This window comes from Canis lupus, chromosome 35 (genome assembly GCF_003254725.2).
Source record: "Canis lupus dingo isolate Sandy chromosome 35, ASM325472v2, whole genome shotgun sequence".
Lineage (NCBI taxonomy): Eukaryota > Metazoa > Chordata > Mammalia > Carnivora > Canidae > Canis > Canis lupus.
In genome coordinates, this window is record NC_064277.1 from 537664 (window position 1) to 554236 (window position 16573).

General features: G+C 36.7%; 1 protein-coding gene and 1 pseudogene across 10 annotated transcripts in view; one reads left to right on the top strand and one right to left on the bottom strand.

Moving 5' to 3' along the window:
• SPIDR (scaffold protein involved in DNA repair) overlaps positions 1-16573 on the bottom strand; it is a 437895-nt gene that overhangs the window by 380750 nt on the left and 40572 nt on the right. The gene's annotated exons all lie outside the window — the stretch shown is intronic.
• On the top strand, positions 11809-12527 carry LOC112659601 (RING finger protein 121-like; annotated as a pseudogene).

A 16573-nucleotide genomic window follows, 5' to 3' on the forward strand; every position in this document is an offset into this window, starting at 1 on the left:
GGGTGATGGGTAGGGGGATAGGGTAATTGGGTGATAGGCATTAATGAGGGTACTTGTAATGAACACTGAGAGTTATATGCAGCTGATGGATCACTAAACCCTACCTCTGAAACTAATAATATACTATATGTTAATAATAAACAGAAGATATAACAACCATAAACATGTATGCTCCCAACATCAGAGCACCAAAACATAATATGGAAATACTAACAGGATCTTAAGAGAGAAATAGACAACAATACAATAAGTAGGGGACTTCAATACCCCACTATTCACAGTAGTATTATACAGACAGAAAATCAAAGAAACATTGGAATGGAACCATTTTTAGAATAAACAAACTGAACAGACATATATAGAATATTCCAATCTACAGCAGCAGAATATACATTCTTCTCAAGTGCACATAGAACATTCTCCAGGATACATCATATAATAAGCCACAAAACTAACATTACCAAATTTAAGAACACTGAAATCCTACCAACTATCTTCTATGATCATAGGTATAAAATTACAAATTAATAAGTGATTGTATCTTCAAAAATGTGTAAACTAAACAGCACATTTCTAAACAAACAAGGATTAAAAGAAGAAATCAAAAAGGAAATAAAAAGTTATGGCAAAACAAATGAAAACAAAAATACAATGTATCAAATTTTGTGGAATAAGCAAAAGTAGTTCTGAGAGGAAAGCTTGTAACAATAAATCCATATGTTAAAAAATGAGATCTCAAATAAACAATCTAACTTTACACCTTAAGAAACTATAAAAAGTGTAACTAATTTAAGCCCAGATAGAAGGAAATAATAAAAATCACAGCAGAAATAAATAAAATAGGGACCAGAAAAACAACAGAAAGGATCAATGAAACTAAAAGCTGGTTTGCTGAAAAGATCAAAAACTGACAAACCTTTAACTAGATTAAGAAAAAAGGAGAGAAGACTCAAATAAATAAAATCAGAAATAAAAAGGGAGACATTACAATCAGTATTACAGAAATACATAATTATAATTATAATAGATAATTATATGCCAACAAATTACACAACCTAGAAATGGGTACATTCTAGAAACACACAAGATTTTACCAAGGCTGAATTAGGAAGAAATATATAAATCTGAATAGACCTGTAGTAAGTCATGAGATTGAGTTGGTTATCAAAAATTTCCAACACAGAAAACTCCAGGGCCAGACAGCTTTACTAGTGAATTCTACTCGAACATTTAAAGAGGAATTAACACCAAATCTTCTCAAACTCTTCCAAAACATGGAGGAAGAGGAAACACTCTGAACTCATTCTACAAAGCCAGTATTACCTTGATACCTATAATAGACAGCCATCACCAGAAAACTATAGATTACAATCTCTGATGAATATAGATCGTTAAAAAATCATCAACATATATTAGCAAAACAAATTCAAGAAAAAATTAAAAGGATTATATACCATGACCAAGTAGGAATTATCCCTGGGATGCAAGGATGGCTCAACATATGTAAGTGAATAAATGTAATCCACATCAATAAAATGAAAGATCAAAATCATAAGTTCATCTCAATGGACACAGAAAAAACATCCTTTCATGATTAAAAAAAAAATCAACAGACTTGTTATATAGAAGGAACATACCTCAACATGATAAAAGCCATGTATAAGAAACCCACAGCTAACATTATACTCAATGGAAAAAAAGGGAAAGGGTTTCTTCTGAGATCAGACAAAGTGAGGTTGGCTATGCTCACTATTCCTATTCAATATAGAACTGGAGGGATGCCTGGGTGGCTCAGTGGTTGAGCATCTGCCTTCGGCCCAGGGCGTGATCCTGGGCATCTGCCTTCGGCCCAGGGTGTGATCCTGGGTCCTGTGATCGAGTCCCACATCGGCCTCTCTGCAGGGAGCCTGCCTCTCTGCCTGTGTCATTGCCTCTCTCTCTCTGTCTCTCATGAATAAATAAAATCTTTGAAAATATATATATAGCACTGGAAGTCCTATCTAGAGCAACTGGGCAAAACAAGAAACAAAAGACACCCAAATCAGGAAAAAGTGGAGTAAAACTGTCACTGTTTGCTAACTATGATCTTGTATATAGAAAATCCCAAAGAGTCCATAAAAAAAAAAAAAATAGGAAGAAATCAATGATTTCACTAAAGTTGGTTATAAAAATCAACTTACAGAAATCGTGGCATTCCTTTACACTAATGATGAAACATTGGGAAAGTAAGAAAATTATCCCAATCACGATAGCATAAGAAACAATAAAATACGTAGTAATAAATTTAACCAAAGTGATGTGAAAAGCACTGATAGCAAAGGCAAAAATCAACAAACAAATGAGACTACATCAAACTCAAACTCAAAGCTTCTGCACAGCAAAAGAAAAAAGTAAGAAAAATGAGATGACAGCCTAACGAATGAGAGAAAATATTTACAAACTATATACTGGATAAGAGATTAGTATACAAAAACATAAAGAACACAATAAAATAAGAAAAACACAATCTGTTAAAACATGGACAGGAAAATTAAATAGCCATTTTTCCAAAGAGGACATCAAATGACCACCAGGCACATGAATAAATGCTTAACATCACTAATCATTAGGGAAATGAAAATATAAACTGTAATGAGATATTACCCCATGCCTGTTAGGAAGAGACAAGTACTAGGGAGAATGTCATGGAAAGGGAACACTTTTACACTGTTTGTGGGAATGTAATAAATGTAATTAAATCCAATGACCACAGAAGACAATATGGAGGCTTTACAAAAAATTAAAAATATATCTATCATACTATCCAGTAATTCCACTTCCAAGTTTATAACCAAAGAAAATAAAAATAGGATTTGTTGAGATACAGACACACCCACTTTTATCACACATTATTCATAATAGCCAAGATGGGGAAACAACTCAAATAGCCATTGATGGCTAAAAGAATTTTTTTAAGATACACACAAACACACACAGACACACAAGCATACACATACAATGGAATATTAGTTGGTCATGAAAAGGGAGGATCTCCTGCAATTTACGACAAAATGGATGGACCTTGAGTATATTATGCTAAGTAGATAACTCAGATACAGATGAGCACTACATGTTATCACCAACATGGAGTATATAAAAATCAAATGTGACAATAGAGGGTAAAATAGTGGTTACCACGTGATGGGAGTGAGGGATAAGACTGGTGGTATTTAAGAGTAGAAACTTTAATACTAGTAAAATAAGCCATAAAGATGTGATGCACAATGTAATGAATATAGACAATAATATTGTACTATAATGATGTAAGATGATAAATACTGCTTCAATGGCAATCATATCACAATATATAAATGTGTCAAAATAACACACTATATACCTTAAGTTTACACACTATATATCTTAAGTTACAAAATGTAACATGTCAAATTTATCAAATAATAATATAGAAGTCACAATCTTTTTAAATAAACAAAAAACCCACAAGGCTTCTAGCAACACTAGGTATTTTTAAAAAGAAAGTGATAAATTACTGAATGGAAGAAAATATTTGCCAATTATATATTTGACAATATTTGACTATATATATATATATATATATATATATATATATATATTTATTTGACTGGAAACTCATTCCAGTTTCTCTTGTGGAGATATTATGAATAATGTGTTCTGTCTAGTAACCAGAACATACTTTTTAAAAATCCAAACTCTCACAACTCAATAAGAAGAGAAAGAAAATTCATTTTAAAAATCAATAAAGGATTTGAATAGCTATTTCTTCAAAGAAGATATACAAATGACAAAGAAAACATGGTTATCAACATTAGTCATTAGGGAAATAAATACCCAAACCACAATACTATACTACTTTATACCCATTAGGATTGTTACAATAAAATTTTTTTAAGGAAAATAAATGCTGGAAAGAAGTAGAAAAATTGGAACACTGTGCATTGTTGGTGGGAATGTAAAATAATGCAATCACTACGGAAAACAGGTTAGTGACTTCTCAGTGAGCTAAATATAGAATTGCCATTGATCCAGTAATCTCATTCCTTGGTATATACATAAGAGAACTTAAAACAGGTACTCAAACTGATTTTTTGTATACTAACGTTCATAGCAGCACTATTCACAATAGCCAAAGGGCAGGAAAACCCAAATATCCATCAACAGATGAACTGATAAATAATTTTGGTATATCCATAACAATATTATTCAGTCATAAAAATGTATGAAGTACTGATGCATGCTTCAGTGTGGATGAACCTCAAAAATATTCTAAGCAAGGAGGCAGACACAGAAGGTCACAAATTGTATGATTCCATTTATATGAAATATTTAAAACAGGTAAATTCATTGAAACAGAAGACTGAAATTGCTGAGGTGTGGAGGAAGGGGGGATTTTGGAGTAGATGCTTAATGCTATGGTATTTCCTTTGTGTGGGCTTGCACATGTTACAAGTTACTGTTACTGAAATCACTTTAGAAAGTTAATTTTATATTAAGTGAATTTCACCTCAATAGATTTTTTTTTAATAAACTGAGAGATCTGATGACCAACTGAATGTAGCTAAGGAAGTGTACATGGCAAGGATGATAACTGAAGTTTCTCTCAACAATTAAATGGGCACACACCCCAATAAAATCAAGAGTCACAACAATCAAAGTGGTCAATTTAACAATATGTTAAAATGTATGATCCAATAAAAAAAGAGTAAGAAAAAAGAAATGGATAATATCTCACACTATTGTTCCTCCTTAACTGACTACTACTTATGTCCAGTACCCTATGCCATCTTCTTGGTGAGATAGGCAACTTTAATAATTAAAGTACTATTCTAATACATTTTGTGTATTTATTTATTTTGGTATATTAAACAATTAACATACTTTTACTTGACACAAAAATTATAATCATCCCTTTGAACCCAGTGTATTATTTTAGTTATTCTTTTAAAGAAAATCAGTAGCAACTGGAGTGTTAACAACTAAAAGTGCAAGATTACAAAATAATGGTTTTCCCATTTATACAGATTATGTGCCTTACATAGGACTAAATGACCTGACATCAGAGTACTTTCCAAACAAAGGGGCACAAACAGCATTTCTTGAAAACAACTTCAAAAAAGTGAATAAAAATTTCAAAATCAGAAGGTGACACTAGTGCTAAAAAGTGAATAAAAATTTCAAAATCAGAAGATGACACTAGTGCTAATGGGCTCCCCTATCTTCCCAGTAATTGTCTCTACTCATTCTACCCCGACTTGTCAGATTCCTGCTTGCCCTCCTCAGTTGATCAATTTCTCCAGCTCCCTGAGGAAGGGCTAACTTTAAACTATAGTCCTAGCAACAGAGCCCTGGCCACTCCTCTTTTAAACTGCCATAACAGACAGCCCTTTCCAGCTCTGTCAGAAAGCAATACCTGAAAAATCTTAAATGTTTAGAAAATAAAATCCAAGTGTAACTGTTCTTAGGATAAAACAGTCAGCTAAATTGGTTTTTCTTAGGCTGTAACTTGGTGAACCTAGGACCAATTCTTAAATTTGTATTTAAATGCTGAGCCACTGGAAAAGGTACATTCAATCCAATGGAGAGCAAACACTTGCACTTTATTTGTAAAAAAAAAAAAAAAAAAAAAAAAAAAAAAGAAAAAAAGAAAAGAAAAGTGAGTAAATGGAGGCTTGATTCTTTTGTGTAAAGATACAGAAATGGCCAAAAAAAAGAGATAGTATAGTTGTATGACAGTCATCTTATTATCAACTTTAGTTCTAAAAGAAGCCTTCTTTATTCTTCTTGGATAATCTCTGCAATAGAGCTGAGAGCCAAGAAAAGTTCAATGACCTAGATGTCTCACAGGCATTTAAGGAGAAACAGAAAGAGGAGATGGTATTCCCACATTAGCATATCATGGGACCCAAGATTGGCAGAGTCCTCCATTCTTACAGAAAGAACACAAATCCCAGATGCCTCTGTCAAAGCTGTTATAACTACAGCAGCCAGGGAAGGAAAAAGGCAAAGATTTTTCTGGAGCATCAGGGAAGATGACATTTTGGCTTTGGAACTCAAAAAGTTTAATCAGCAGCCTGTTTTAGCTAAATTCCTCCCAAAATATGTATAACCTGAAAAACATTTTCATTATAATTAATATTTTAAAAATTGCTGGTATTTGAAAAAGGAAAAATAAACTGTGATAAAACTACTGAAATAACTCCATGAGAAACAGCTTATCATTCCATTCCAAGTTCTCATTCCAGTTTCTCTTGTGGGCTCATTTCTTCATACTGTCTGGTTTTTAAAATTATTCATATTATTTCTTTTCTTATTGCACCAGAAATGTAGACTCAAAATGAGGAGAAAATGAGGGACGCCTGGGTGGCTCAGCAGTTGAGCATCTGCCTTCGGCTCAGGTCATGATTCCGGGGTCCACGATCAAGTCCCGCATCGGGCTCCTTGCAGGAAGCCTGCTTCTCCCTCTGCCTATGTCTCTGCCTCTGTGTGTCTCTCATGAGTAAACAAATAAAATCTTTAAAATAAAAAAAAAAAGGAGAGAAAATGAAATTTCCTTATGTTTCTTTAATTTTAATATAGTACCCTAATTGCTCTCCAAATCAGCATCCAATGCTGTGTTGTCTCCTAAACATTCCAAGTGACATCAACAACCCACTGGATATTTTCAATCTAACACTCTAACAGAAAACTCATATTAAGAAAAATTAGTTCTCTGTTTATAAAAACTACATTAAAATATCACCTTACCCTGTCAGAATGGCTAAAATCAGTAACACTAGAAACAACAGGTGTTGGCAAGGATGTAAAGAGAAGCCTTCTCGCACCATTGGTGTGCAATGGTGCAACCACTGGAATGCAAACTGGTGCAACCACTCTGGAAAACCGAATAGAGGTTCCTCAAAAAGTTAAAAATAGAACTACCTTATGATCCAATTGTACTACTAGCTGTTTACCCAAATAATATTAAAATACTAACTCAAAGGGATACATGCACCCTGATGTTTACAGCAGCATTATCTACAATAGCCAAATTATTAAGAAAAAAAAAGCCCAAGTGTCCATTGAATGATGAATAGATAATAAAGATGCTGTACTGTATGTATAGACACACACACACACACACACACACACACAGGAATATTACTCAGCCTTAAAAAAATGAAATCTTGCCATTGCAATGACATGGATGGAGCTACAGTATTATGCTAAGCAAAATAAGTAAGTCAAAGAAAGACAAATACCATATGATTTTATATGTGTAATTTAAGAAACAAAACAAGTGAGCAAAGGGAAAAAAATGGAAGAGAAAGAGACAATCCAAGAAACAGACTCTTAATTATAGAAAACAAACTGATGGTTTCCAGAAGGGAGATAGATGATGGCAAGTAAGAAAAGTACTTGTTGTGCACTGGCTGTTATATTTAAGTGACGAATCACTATATTGTACACTTAAAACTAATATTATACTGTATGTTTACTAAAATCTAAATAAAAACTTTAAAAATATTTTTTTAATTTTTCTTTATAATCTTGTTATGGGCTTGAAATGTGCTCCCCCAAAATTCACACATTGAAGTCCAATATGCTCACAGACTATGCAAATAGCATCATTTATGAAGTATCTCTTGTAATATTTCTCCAACTAAAGGAGTTGTCTTTTTATTGTTGCAAGGTTTCTCTATATAGTCTGGATACAAGGCCTTTACAGATAAGTTTTTTATGTTTTCTTTTTAAAGATGCTATTAATTTATTCATGAGACACATACACACAGAGGCAGAGACACAGGCAGAGGGAGAAGAAGACTCCCTGTGGGGAGCCCAATGTGGGACTCGATCCTAGGACCCCAGGATCATGACCGGAGCCAAAGGCAGACACTCAACCACTGAGCCACTCAGGTGCCCCTACAGATAAATGTTTGCTATTATTTTATCTCTTAATGGTGGCAAAAAAAAATTTTATTGTGATGAATTTTAAATCTCTAGTAGTTTTAAGACTTACTGCTTTTTGTAGCCTACCAAAAAACGCTTAGACTATTCTCTACTTACTTCTAGAAGTTTTATGGCTTAACTTTTACATTTAGATCTATGATCTATCTTAAGCTTTGTGTGTATGACACAGAGTGTCAAGGTGACTTTTTATCTATGTGACTATCTAATCATTCCAGCACTATTTGTTTAAAAGCCTTTGTTTCCCCCCATTGGACTACTTTCTTTGTCAAAAATAATTTCTCAGCTATTTTGTTCCACTGATCTTCCTGTATATCTTTATCCACAATCACAATCTTGATCACTGCAACATTAGAGTAAATCAGGAGGTGTAAGTTATCTACTTTGTAATTCTTCTTCAACACTGCTCTACCTACTTCCTTTATATTTCTATATGAATTTCATAATCAGCTTGCCAATTTCTACCTAAAGAGAAAAGGCTTGCTAAAATAATGACTTAGCCACATCAAGATGGGTGGCAGAGGCAGATGCAGTCTTGCCATAAACCTGACTTCAGTGCAGTAAATTGCAAACGGGAGGGAACTAACAAACCCAGAATTTCTCCCTGAGGAGCCAAAAGTTCATACCCCTCATCAGACACTCCAACTTTTCATATCTACACCTGAGAGATTATACTCGAAACACGTGTCTTTGAAAATCAACTGGCCTTGGATACACAAGACCCACAGAGCTGTACCAAACTGAGACACATCTCTTAATGAGGTCATGCTAAGACTTACTCATCCTGCAGCCCAGAAAGAGCTCTTTGGAAAGCACCCAGACTCTACGTCAAAGAAATACATCTGCTAGTCCTAGACTGTCACCTGAGGGCCTGAGGCCTGCCGGATCGGGATACCGTCAGGGGAAGGAGGTGCTGCTGGGTGCCATTGGTAAGTTCTTCCACTAACTTACTAAAGCTAGTAGATGCCTTTTATTTATTTATTTTTTTAACGTTTGACTTTTCTGTTCATGGTGGACGCCATCTTTATCCTCTAACAAGTAGGAACCACTTTGTGCTCTTCCTCTGGCTTGCTAAACCAGCAGGCACCATCTTTCTTTTTCCTTAGAGGACAGGTAACATCTTTGCATGGTCACTCCGCCACAGTCCTCAGTGCCACTAGGTCCTGAAGGGGGGCTTTTGTGCAAACGCCCCAGTTTTTGCAGCTGCAGCCCTGGCGTGCTCCTTGACAGCCTCACTCTGGGGGCCAAGGAGGCTTACTTTCTTGGATCCCATGGGCACTCTACAATCGGACACAGTTATTCGCAGAATACCACCCCCTGCACACAAAGCAGAGTGAAACACACCCCTAGTCTTTCTGAGAAAGTGGCCTATTTGCTTGTCCAGGATCTTCAGCCTGAGAGTTAGGTTTCTGGTCTACCATACATCTAGGTGCCCATGGACACACTTCCAGTAAAACAGAGGCCACTGGGTACCATCTTTGTGCTCCCCCTCTGCTTTGCTCTAGCTTACTAGAATCTCTCAAAAAGTTCCCTTGCCTGGCACCTTGACTTTTACAGCTGGTCCCAAGGAACATATCTACATCACCTGGCTTCAATGACCAGTGGGGCTTACGCTCACAGGTCTCATAAGACTGTCACCAATGGTGAAAAAGTTTTTAAATAGCTACCACCCTCAGGGCACAAGAGGCAAGAGACCCAGAAGTTCAGTCCATCTGTGAAAGAGGCCCATAAGCAGAGCATCAGAGCTATGGCCTGAGGGACAGAGTGCTAATTAAATATACATCTAAAGGCTGATTGTAAACTGGACCAGAGATCTCAGAAGATGGGTGCTACATTCACACTCACCCTCAGCTGAAATCCAGAGCACCAGTCTCTTGGAAGGAAGCTCTAACATGTGTTTGGTGTTCCACTTTTTACAAATGGTGTCCTGCTGTTTGTGGCTGCTACAGAGGGGATGCCCCTTGAACATGTGGCTGTGGTCACACTCTGGCTCTGGCCAGAAGGGCCTGTATTTTTGGCTCCCATAGGACTGCAACAATTGGAGGGACAGTTCTTAGTAAGGTGCCACCCCCCAGGGCAGCTCAAAAACAACAGACTGAAACACACCCCCAGCGTCTCTGTTAAAAGAGACCTATTTGCTTGTCTTGATGCTTCAGGTCTGGCATACACCTTAGAGGCTATAGAAATACTCACACAGAGCATGGGTAGAGGGACACTATCATTGTGCCCGCTCTCTCCCTCACTACAGCGTGCCAGTATCTCCCAGGAAGAAGCTTATATACTAGTATGAAGTGTTGATTTTTGCCCCTGTTGTTCAGAGCACAACTTCAGATCTCCTGCTCTGGTGGCTGACAAGCATAAGCTTGTGGTCCCACAGAACTGCATACACATACATATGTAAAAGTTGCAGCCTAAAGATCTGACTTCCAATCAGCCTGGATTTAGGTTCTAGCTGAGATATTCCCCTATGGGACACTAACAGGTCTTGGCACATCCTCAAAAACTTGGAATTACTGAAAATAAATTAGGCTGCTTGGACAATAATAAAGGATCAAGAGACAACCAAGAACTAGGGCAAGGCTGAATGTCAAGGTTCATCTCCTACAAGAGACACTCCTCAAAGACTGGGAGAGGTGACTATTTCATTTAATACATAGAAACAAACACAGAGTTAAGCAAAATGAAGAAACAGGAATGTGTTCCAAATGAAAAAATAAAACTCCAGGAAAAAAATCCTTAATGAAACAGAGGTAAGTAATTTACCTGATGAAAAGTTCAAAATAATGATCATAAAGATGCTTTCCGAATTTGGAAGAAGATAACACAGACAGATAAACACAATGAGAACTTCAAAAAAAGAGAAAATAGAAGAAAGACCAAATGGAAGTCACAAAGCTGAAGAATGCAATAACCGAACCAAAAAATACACTAAAGAGATTCAACAGCAGACTGGATGAAGCAGAAGAATCCGTGAACTCAAAACAGGGCACTGGAGATCACCATCACCCAATCAGAGCAGTAAAAAAAAAAGAATGAAAAAAAAATATATGAAGACAGCCTAAGAGACTAATTGGAAAATATCAAACAGACTAACATTCACATTATATCTGTTGCAGAAGGAGATGGAGAGAGAAAAGGGTAGAAAACTTATTCGAAGAAATAGAATGGCTGAAAACTTCCCTAACCCAGAGAAGAAAACAGACATCCTGCTCCAGAATGTTCCAAATAGGATGAACCCAGTCACCTACACCAAAACACTTTCTAATTAAAATGCCAAAAGTTAAAGACAAGGAAAGAATCTTAAAAGCAGCAATCACCAACTATAATATGTATTAAGAAAACAAACAAAAAAATTCTAGCAGATGTTTCAGCAGAAACTCTTCAGAAGAGAGTGACACAATATATTCAAAGTGCTGAAAGGAAATAAACTTCCAACAAAAATACTTTACCCAGCAAAGTCATCTCTCAGAACTGAAGGAAAGATAAAGGGTTTTCTGGACAAAGTAAATCTAAAAGAGTTCATCTACACCAGCATTTCTAGAAATGTTAAAGGGACTTCTTTGAGCTGAAAATAAAAAGTGCAAATTTGTAAGAAGAAAACATAGGAAACCAACTTGGAGTTGTCTGTACTAGCAGTTTTCAGATGGCTCGGAAGGTGACGGTGTAGCTTCTCTGTGAAACAGAGGGGAACAACTCACACCTAAAAGAAGGTCACTGTATTGTAGGAGTGGGAGTGCCTCTGTTTCCACTGCACCAGGAGCAGCTGGGTCACTCCCAAAGTAGCCATGAGGATGAGGACCATTTCAGCCTGCATGGCTTTGTGGCCATGGTGCTTGGTATGCATACATGGGTGTGCAACTCTCCACTCCTCCTCTGGAGCTGTCTGACATACCAACCTCATCCAGCTCCCGTTCCCCAACAGTACCTCCTCCAACCTCCACCTCCATCACTGCCACCATCTTCACCACTAGTGCAGACACCCCAGGGTTGGTTTATAAGTAGTTCTTATTGATCTATAAAATCAGCTCTGTCACTGGCATCATTAGTTACATGGCTGTCATGTTTACCCTCTTTGGTCTCTATCATTCAAGTTCAAACCAGAAGATGCCATGGACTTTGGTATTTCTCTCTTCTTCTATGGCCTCTACTATGGAGTTCTTGAACAAGACTTTTGCAAAAATGTGTGCAAACTACATGGTGTCTACCATAATGTTCTAAAGTAAGGCAGGTATGCCTAACAAACACCTCTCGGACAGTGTGTGCTGTGCGTGGGCAGCAGATCTTGGTGGATGTCAGTGAAGACAGTGTCATCAATAACATATATAACATATACAAGCTGTATTGCAATCACGTATTCCACAAGTTCTGCATCCTCAGTGGTGTACTGTGGAAGGAAACAGATGTGTCCCTACTAAAAAGAGAAGGTGAACTTCAAGAGAAGTTCAGCAACCCTTGCAACAGGCTTCACATCATGTTTGGGCAACTGCTAGATTAGTTTTGACATTTGGCAGCATGGCAGCCCTATAATCATTAGCCTGGTGCAAGGCATCCTAGGCCTGGAATAGTGAGGAAGAAGAGCATCCACCTACTATGGACCTCAGGGAACTCTCCTTCCTGCCCTCCAAGATGTCCTGGAAAGACTGAACGGGGCACTTGAGCCACTCAGGGCCATTCCAGCTGTATCCAGTCTGGAGAGGGAGATGATGGAGAGCCAGCCAGTGGGGCTGCAGGGGTGGAGGCTTTTTAAAAGAAAACTATTTTGATACATATTTTTAAAAATATGAAAGTATAAATCTCATTGGTAAAGGTAAACATATTGTAAAAATGGTGGATTAATCACTTATAAAGCTAGCGCAAATGTTAAAAGACAAAAGTAGTAAAAATAAGTATAACTACAATAATTAGTTAAGGGACACACAGGACAAAAGTATGTAAAATGTGGCATCAAACCATAAATCATAGGGTAGGAGGGAATAAAAAGGAGGAGTTTAGAATGTGTTCAAACTTAAGTTATCAACTTAAAATACAGTTATAAATAGAGGTTGTTATACTAAGCCTCATGGGAACCACCAAGCAAAAACCTAGGGTATATTCCCAAAAGATTTTGAGAAAAGAGACTCTGCACCAAGAAAGCAGAAGGCAGATGATAGTGGTGTTACTGGAGGGCCCAGGGACTCTGGAATGTAAGGCCACAGTGCCTTCCATGGAGGCTTTAGTAGCAGCATCTAGGCCAGGGCCAAGGCCACAGAGCTCCCAGAGGCAAGACCAAGGACAGGAGTGGATCTCCATCACTAAGCTGGGCCACCTGGTCACAGACATGAAGGTCAAGTCCCTGGAGATCTATCTCTTCTCTCTGCCTATCAAGGAATCTGAGATCACTGACTATTTCCTGGAGATATCCCTCCTCAAGGATGAGGATTTGAAGATTATGTCTATGCAAAAGCAGACCTGTGCTCATCAGCAGGCCAGGTTCAAGGCATTTGCTGCCATCAGAGACTATATGGACACATCAGTCTGGGCATTTAAATGCTCAAGGAGGAAGCCACTGCCAACCATGGGGCCATCATCCTGGCTAAGCTCTCCATCATCCCCATGCAACAAGGCTACTGGGGGAACAAGACCAGTAAGCTGCATACTGTCCCATGCAAGGTTACAGGCCACTGTGGCTCTCTGCTGGTATGCCTCACCCCTGCCCCACTGCACTGGTATTTTCTCAGCCCGTGCCCAAGAAGCTCCTGATGATGGCTGGTATTGACAACTGCTACACTCGGGCCAGGGGCTGCACTGCTACTCTGGACAATTTCACCATGGCCACTTTTGATGCCATTTCCAAAACCTACAGCTATCCCACCCCTGACCTCCGAGACTGTTCACTAAGTCTCCTTATCAGGAATTCACTATCTTTTAAAGACCCACACCAGAATCTCCATGCAGAAGATGCAGGCGCCAGCTGTGGCCACCACATAGATTTTATACAAAAAGTAATAATAATAAAGTGAATTAAAGCCTGTTTAAAAAGGAAAAGGACTATGATAAAGGAATCTAAGCATACCACTAACAAAAATTATCAAACCACAAAGGAAGCAACCAGAAAAGGAACAGAAAGGAACTACAGAACAGCCAGAAAATAATTAACAAAATGGCAACAAGTACACACCCATCATAATTACTTTAAATACAAATGGACTACATTCCACAATCAAAAGACACAGAATGGTTAAGTGGGTTTAAAAAAAAAAAAGGCATCTGTATATACTGCTTACAAAAGACTCATTTCAGATTTCAGATTTAAGGATATACACTGACTGAAAGTGAAGGAATGAAAAAGATATTCCACGTAAATGGAAACAAAAAGAAAGCTGGAGTAATTATACTTAGACAAAGTAGACTTTAAAGCAAAACTATCCTAAAAAATAAACAAAAACGGCATTACATAATGAAGAAGGGATTGATCCACAGAAAGATGTAACGCTTGTAAATATTTATGCACCCAAACTAGGAACACCTAAATATATAAAGCAAATATTAACAGACCTAAAGGAAGAAACAGACAGCAATATAATAATAGTAGGGAGCTTTCATATACCACTTTCATAACACACAGATCATCCAGACAGAAGATCAATAAGGAAACACTGGACTTACATGTTTACTAGATGAACTGAACAGATATATACAGAATATTCTATCCAAAAGCAGAATACTTGAGAATATTCTTCTCAAGTGCACATGGAACATTCTCCAGAACAGATCATATGTCAGTCCACAAAACAAGTCCTACTAAGTTTAAGAAGACTGAAATCATATCAACCATATTTTCAAACCATAATAGTAAGAAACTAAAAATCAATTACAAGAAGAAAACTGGAAAATTCATAAATATATGGAGATTAAACAACATGCTACTGAACAACCGATGGGGTCAATGAAGAAATCAATGGAAAAATAAAAAGATATCCTGAGACAAATGAAAATGCAAATACAATGTACCAAAATTCATGGGATATAGCAAAAGCAGTTCAAAAAGAGTTCATGGATTTAATTGCTTACCTCAAGAAAGAAGAAAAATCTCAAATAAACAACTAACATTACATTAGGAAAAAAAAGAAAGTTACATCCAAAGTCAGTAGAAGAAAGGAAATAACAAAGTAGAAATAGACTAGACTAAAAAGACAATAAATAATATGAATAAAACTAAGCGTTGGTTCTGTGAAAAGATATACAAAATTGGCAAACATTCAGCAAGATTCAGCAACAAAAAAAGAGGACTCAAAATCAGAAATTACAACTAAATATAAAGAATCACAAAATACTACAAGAACAACTACATGCCAACAAATTTTACAATCTAGAAGAAATGTATAAATTCCTAGAAATACCCAATCTCTGAGACTGAATCATAAAGAAATAAATTTTAACAGACTGATTACTAGAAAAGAGATTAAATCAGTACTCCAAAATCTCCCAAAAAACAAAAGTCCAGGACCACATGCCTTCACGGGTAAAGTCTACCAAACACTTAAAGAACTAATGTCAATCTTTCTCAAATTCCTTCAAAAAACAGAGGTGATGGGAACACGTACAAGCTCATTATATGCAGTCAGTATTACCCTGATACCAACACCATGAAGGACACCACAAGAAAAGATATAGTTATAGGTCAACATCCCTGATGAATATAGGTGCAAAAATTTTCAATAAAATATTAGCAAACCAAATTCAACAATACATTAAAAGGCTCATACACCATAATCCAATGGGTACTATTCCAGGGATACAAGGTGGTTCAACATCTGCAAATCAATCAACGTGATACACCATATAAACAAAATAAAACATAAAACTCATATGATCATTTCAATAGATGTAGAAAAAGCAGATGACAGAACTCAACATCCACTTACAATAAAAACACTCAACAAAGTAGATATAGATGGAATGCACCGCAACATAACAAAGGCCATATATGACAAGCCCATGCTAATATCATACTCAACACTGAAAAGCTAAAAGCTTTTTGTCTAAGATCAACAAGATACTTAACACTTTTATTCAACATAGCTGGAAGTCCTAGCCAAAACAATCAGGCAAGGAAAAGAAATAAGAGGCATCTAAATTGGAAAGGAAAAGTAAAACTGTCACTATTTGCAGATGACATGATATCATGTACACCAAAAAAAAACTGTAGAATAAATGAACTCCATAAAGGTGCAGAATACAAAATTAATATACAGAAATCTGCTATACTTCTTTTTTTTTAATATTTTATTTATTTATTCATGAGAGACAGAGAGAGAGGCAGAGACACAGGCAGAGGGAGAAGCAGGCTCCCTGCAAGGATGAGACTCTATCCCAGGACCCTGGGGGTCACGCCCTGAGCCAAAGGCAGATGCTCAACTGCTGAGCCACCCAGGTGTCCCCTGTTGTATTTCTATACACTAATAACAAAGTAATAAAAAGAGAAGTTAAGAAAACAATCCCATTTACAATTACATAACAAGAATAAAATACCAAGGTATTAATTTAAACAAGGAAGTGAAATATATGTACAATGAAAACTATAAGACACTGATTAAAGCAAATAACAAAGATAAATAGATATTCCATTTTA